Genomic DNA, 6,798 nt, shown 5'->3' with positions numbered 1-6,798 from the left:
TATTGTAGTTAATGGCAATTTAATATTTTGCTCAGTTATAGCTTTACCAACAGGTGCAATCCCACCACTTTTTTATGGGTCCTCACAGTGTGCCTATAAATAAGTGTCAAATTTGGAAACTATCTAATTTTGTTTAGGAGTTGTAGACATGTATATGTACGAGTACATAAAAAATGACGCATGCACGACTTTAATTGCTTTAATTGCCACTTTCTTTCAAAATTTTAGCATTTGGGCTGTAACATTTAGCCAATGACCTGTTTCAGAATTTCCTAAGGTAGTTTTGTCTCGATCGGATTAACGTTTTTGAACGTTGTTTTTACGCTAAATCGCAACATTGCACAAACCATAAGGCGAAACCTAGCATGTTACATATCATTGGACTCACCAAGGATACGGGAATCTAAGAAGATGATTCCAATGAAAATGGGATGTTATGAGCATATGAATATTTGATTTCACCACTAGGTGGCGCTGTATCAAAACTTCTCAGGCACCTTCATGGCATCGTGCTGATGACCCATACTAATGTGTTAAAAAAATACAGCATTTTTCTACAAAATGCAAAATGGCCGATATGGTAAAATTGGGTATCATTCAATTTGGCATGCTGCCCTGAATCTAACAAGACAAAGTTTTATAATTTTTGGCCAAATCGTTTGGAAGTTATAAGCAAAAAAAAACAACATTTTTGCTATCTCCAGACCAGTAGGTGGCGCTGTGCCAAAACGCTGCATGTAGCCTCAGGTCATGCTTGTGATGACATGTGCCAAGTTTGGTCAGAATATGCTAAAGCGTTGTGGAGATATAGCCTCACGTCCAATTTGGCGAGCTCTTCTTCTAATTTGTTTGCGCGTTATTCGAGAACAGTTGGGTTTATTAAAAAGCTTTTGAAAACTTTTGCCAGCTGAAGATGATCTGATTTGATTTTCATGAAAATTGGAGCAACCGTCTAGGAGAAGTTCAAAACATTTGAGATTATTTGGTGGGAACATTTGGCGAGAAAAGTTTCATGATGGAAGGGTGCAATCGAATGGTCCATTCATTGAGCCAAGGAATCGGAGGAAGTTTTGTTTCTAACCCTTATGGTTCAAAGGTTATTAGCGTAAACATGAGTGAAACTATGTGGACTAGTGGTGGTGCTAGAGTCAGGGTTCCTACGCGGTTTGGAAAAGTATGGAATTTGATTTGAGTAATTTCCAGGTCTGGAAAAGTATGGAAAAATATGTGTTTCCAGACTATTGTCTCTATTCATTTTTCTAATTTATTATACTTGTAAACTAGTCACTTTACAGCGAAATTAGCTCTTTTGAATCTAAATACATAATTTATGTGAATCGTGTAGATCCGAAGAGGTTTTTTTCAGGGCGAGTGCGTGTCTCAGGATTCTCACAAGAATGGAAAATGGGCTACTTTCCCATAGACTGGAGTGAGTTGTGATCTTTCTTGGTGCTCTATGGCGTGATAGATCGCTGTGGCTCTCGTGAACCAACCATCTCTTCTGCTTTACTAGTTACAGCACAAAATAAACATGATTGAACATCCAAAGGTATGTTGAAAGATAAAGTACAACTTACTGAAATCTGTATCACATGCAATCAATCAATCATTGTTTAAACTGCAGAAAAGCATCAATAAAACAGCATGTAGCCTACCTCAGAAAAGCCGTTCAATGTCCAAAAACTCATTATTCAGCTAAAAAATGAACTTCGAGAGGAGCATTTTGCTAAATATATGCACTATAGGCTATTGCATATTCATTGTATTTGTACTTAACATGTGCTTCGATATTAAATGTATAAATCTGTTTCATGACAGCCACCATCTAAATAAAAAAAAGAAAAATAAATGTCATTAAAAATTTATATACACTTCCTTATGTGTAATTTAGCCTATATGAAAGTAGCTTGCAAATCAGTTTTAACCAATTATTATAATGATGTACCAGCTGTAGGCCCCAAATGAATCAATATTGAATCGAAGGTAATCAAATCGCAAGCTTCTGAATCAAAATCGCATTAAATTGTGAAATTTTATCAATTATCAGCCCTACTGTCAATAATTTATTTTTACTTTTTTTTTACTTGAAGCAAATGTTGGTTTTCCCATTTATGTTGTTGTCAGAGTGCACCAGAATGCTTCATTTACATGTTAAAATCACAAAAATCTTCTCCTGAGGGAGGATGCCCCCAGACCCCCCTACAAAACTTTAGTTTGTACACATGACCTTTTACACCTCTTCTTACTTTGCAGATGTTTATAAACTTATGCATTTCTAAAATATTACAAAAACTGATACTGTGCTTGTGTAGGCTACTCGTACTCATAGGCTACTTTTATAGAAGTCTTTTGATACCAACAAATACTGACAACAGAACAGAATGGATAAATCAGAGAAGGATGTCTATGAAGTAAATGTGTCGAATTATTAGAGTGTTAAACAAATTAAATATTTACACCTATGTAGCGAGTGGTATGGTCAGAAAAGGAAACAAAGTCACTACGCCACCCTTTTAAACAGGGAATATATTAGTACTTTAATTAATTTAGATTAATCCGCAACAGAAGTCACACATGAACGTAGTTTTAAGAAGAGAAGGGCCTAACTTTATTTCAACAATCAAACACTGATTTAAAAATCACTAAAAGACTGTAAGACCCATACTAAAAACATGAAGCAGAGAAAACATAGAAAAGGAGACTGAGGCATACCAATGGCAGAAAATCGTTTGGAAGGAGGTCTGGAAATTTGAGTCTGGAAAAGTATGGAATTTTGAAATGGAAAATGCGTAGGAACCCTGTAGAGTACGGGAGAGGATTAGGGCCAAGCAATAATAAAAAAAATAAAACCATCTCGAGATTAAAGTTGCTAAATTTTGAGAAAAAACTTGTTAAATTTCAAGAAAAACGTTGAGATAAAATGTTGAGAATAAACGTATTCAATTATGAGAAAAAACTCATTAAATGACAAGAACAAATTCGTTAAATTTTGAAAAAAATGTCGTTAAATTTCAAGAAAAAAGTCGAGATAAAGTGTTGAGAATAAAGTCATTAAATTACGAGAAAAAAGTTGTTAAATTACAAGAACAAATTCGTTAAATTACAAATTTGGTCTCATAATTTAACGACTTTTTTTTCTCGTAATTTAATGACTTTATTCTCATAATTTAATGGCTTTATTCTCAACATTTTATCTTGACTTTTTTCTCGAAATTTAACGACATTTTTCTCATAATTTAATGAATTTGTTCTCGTAATTTAACGACTTTTTTCTCGGAATTTAATGAGTTTATTCTCAACATTTTATCTCGACTTTTCTCTCGAAATTTAACGACATTTTTCTCATAATTTAATGAATTTGTTCTCGTAATTTAACGACTTTTTTCTCGGAATTTAATGAGTTTATTCTCAACATTTTATCTCGACTTTTCTCTCGAAATTTAACGACATTTTTCTCATAATTTAAGGAATTTGTTCTCGTAATTTAACGTCTTTTTTCTCGGAATTTAATGAGTTTATTCTCAACATTTTATCTCGACTTTTCTCTCGAAATTTAACGACATTTTTCTCATAATTTAAGGAATTTGTTCTCGTAATTTAACGTCTTTTTTCTCGGAATTTAATGAGTTTATTCTCAACATTTTATCTCTACTTTTTTCTCGAAATTTAACAAGTTTTTTTCTCGTAATTTAACAAGTTTATTCTCAACATTTTATCGACTTTTTTCTTGAAATTTAACAAGGTTTTTTTTCGTAATTTAACGAGTTTATTCTCAACATTTTAGAATGAAACTGGACGTTTCTGAATGGTTAGTGGATAAGTTGATGTAGTTGCTGTGGAGTTGATTCAACTCATCCACTAGCATGTACCTGTTTGCCAAACAGCGCCATACACACCAAGCTAACGTTTATGATTGCTATGAAATGGTCTAATATTTTTTCCAAAATATCGCTCGGACAGAAACGCTCCTTTTTTAGCAATCAGTCTTGCCAGGGTCAACTTGCAGGCTATCCAAGCTAAAGAGACTCTAAACAGTGTTCAGCGCTCGTCTGTGCAGACAACGACAGAACATCTAGCATGCTTTGCTCCAACTTTTGCCATGGCGTTAGAACTGGTACACCGTTTTTGATTGCAAAAACAAAATGGCGGCTCTGGGGGTGGAACCATGCAGATTAAGGGGCGGTAATATTATAATAAGATCCCCTTCCTATGTAACAAGGGGAGTAAAATCTGAGCGGCTCGTTTTTTCACATGCATGCAGAGAAAGTCCTACCAAAACAAAGTTACTGGGTTGTCCTTTTTCACGTTTTCTGGGTTGGTAGATGCACCGGGGACTCGGTTATAGCACTTAAATACGGAAAAAGTCAGATTGGATCAGAATGAACTGAATCCAACACCCACCCCATCCATAACTCTCACTCCAAGCTAAACTCAAAAGCTGGCAGCCCTGGTATTCGGCCAACAAATGTGACCTCCGGAGGACGCAGCCTTCGAAATGAGACATGAATAACAATAGTCCTGTAATGGGCAGATTCTCTGGCAGAATGAAGGATTGTTTTGAGTCTGTCTCCTGTCTGTCTCACACACACACACACACTGTTGAGAGATTCCTCGTCTCTTTATGTCCCGCTACAATAGCTCTTTGTTAGATACATGGAAAGGAATCCCTTTCTCTCTCCCTCTTTTTTTTATCAAATCCATCTTGTTCAGTCTCAAGATCTCAAAGTAAAATATGACCAACAGATAACAAGTTTGACCACATGCTTCATTGATCTGTGAGGCCCTGAGAACACCGATGGCCCTGTATCTGTCTTTTGTTTGTCCTCTGAATGCTGCCGTACAACTGTCGTCACAGGAAAACTCCCAGCAGCAGATGTTTTACGGTGTCGTCCTGAAATTGACCGAACACATACATACACGAGCTCTGATGCGCGAGTAATCGCATTCATGCTCTAGAGAGAGACCCGTCTCACCTCAAAAATGACTTTCTTTCTCAGTGTTTCTGTCTTGTTTTCCAACACAAATATCTAAAGACTCTTATATCAAGATACATTTACTGGAGAAGCAAACTGACTGAAGATATTAAGTCTTGTTTTCTGAGAAATTGATCAAAATGAAGTGAGTTTGTGCTTAAAATGAGAAAAACATCTGCCAATGGGGTCAGAAAAATAAGCAACACTTTACAATTTGTTAACATTATTTAACGTATTAACTTACATTAACAACAAGCAATACAGTATTTATTAATCTTTGTTAACATTAGTTGGAAAAATACAGCTGTGTGATGTTTGTTAATGCTAGTTCACAGTGCATTAACTAATGTTAAACAACTTGATTTTTAAAAAAGTATTAGTAATTGTTGAAATTAACATTAACTAAGGTTAATAAATGTTGTATAAGTATTGTTAATTCCTAGTTCATGTTAACTAATATTTTAAAGTGTTACCAAAAAATAATCTTAATTCAAAGAGAAAATGTTTATTTTTCTGACCCCATTTTTTTAAAAGAATTAATATTTTCTGTAATAAAAAGTAAATGTATCTTTAGATATTTGTATTGGAAATCAAGACAAATATATGCACTATGAAAATCACTTTTGCTCAATTAAGTTCTAAAATGATTTTTTGTTTGCTTCTTTCTTAATTTAAGCTGTTTAATTATTTTACTATTGTTATTTTACTCTTTGTTGTACTAATATTATTTGTTACTCTATTTGAACTCTTATGTGCAGAAAAAATGTTCAGAATCTGTTTTCTATCAGACATTAGTGATGTTTTCCATCTTTGCTATGAATTTGTCAGACAAACTGGCTCCGTTACATGAATTAGCAGCTTGTATCAGCTCATTCTCGCTCTCAGTGGGGGGTATTTCATAATAATCCAACCACAATCATATAATTATCACGTCCATCACGAGGTGAGGAAACAAACAGATGTTGCGTAATAACAGCTCAGAGTGCTGATCTCAGATCAGATGCATTTGAAAAGTCTGACACTCAGTTCAGCTCATGCAGGCTTGAGCAATTGAATTAAAGGATTAGTTCACTTTCAAATTAAAATTTCCTTATAATTTACTCACCCCCAGCATGTCATCCAAGATGTTCATGTCTTTCTTTCTTCAGTTGAAAAGAAATTCCAGGATTATTCTCCATATAGTGGACTTCAATGGCCTCCAAACGGTTGAAAGTCAAAATTACAGTTTCAGTGCAGCTTCAAAGAGCTTTAAACAGTACCAGAAAAGGAATAAGGGTCTTATCTAGAGAAACAATCGGCCATTTTCTAAAAAAAATTTAAAATATTTTATACATTTTAACCATAAATGCTCATCTTGAACTAGCTCTCTTCTTCTTCTCTATTTGAATTCCAGCAGTGTAGACACTGTTAAGTGTATTACTGCCCTCCACAGGTCAAAGTTTGAACTAATTGTTATATACTTGCATTAGCATATTGAATATGACAATTTAGTTCAAACTTTGACCTGAGGGGGGCAGTAATACACTTAGCAGTGTCTACACTGCTGGAATTATAATAGAGAAGAAGAAGAGAGCTAGTTCAAGATGAGCATTTATGGTTAAAACGTATAAAATTAAAAAAAAAAAATTAGAAAATGAGTGGTGGTTTCTCTAGATAAGACCCTTATTTCTCATCTGGGATCGTGTAGAACGTTTTGAAGCTGCAATGAAACTTTAATTTTGGGCTCCATTGAAGTCCACTATATGGAGAATAATCCTGGAATGTTTTCATCAAAAACCTTCATTTCTTTTCGACTGAAGAAAGAAAGACATGAACATCTTGGATG

The sequence above is a fragment of the Chanodichthys erythropterus genome, chromosome 9 (assembly GCF_024489055.1).
Source record: "Chanodichthys erythropterus isolate Z2021 chromosome 9, ASM2448905v1, whole genome shotgun sequence".
NCBI classification, from domain to species: domain Eukaryota; kingdom Metazoa; phylum Chordata; class Actinopteri; order Cypriniformes; family Xenocyprididae; genus Chanodichthys; species Chanodichthys erythropterus.
This window is presented reverse-complemented; position numbering follows the sequence as displayed.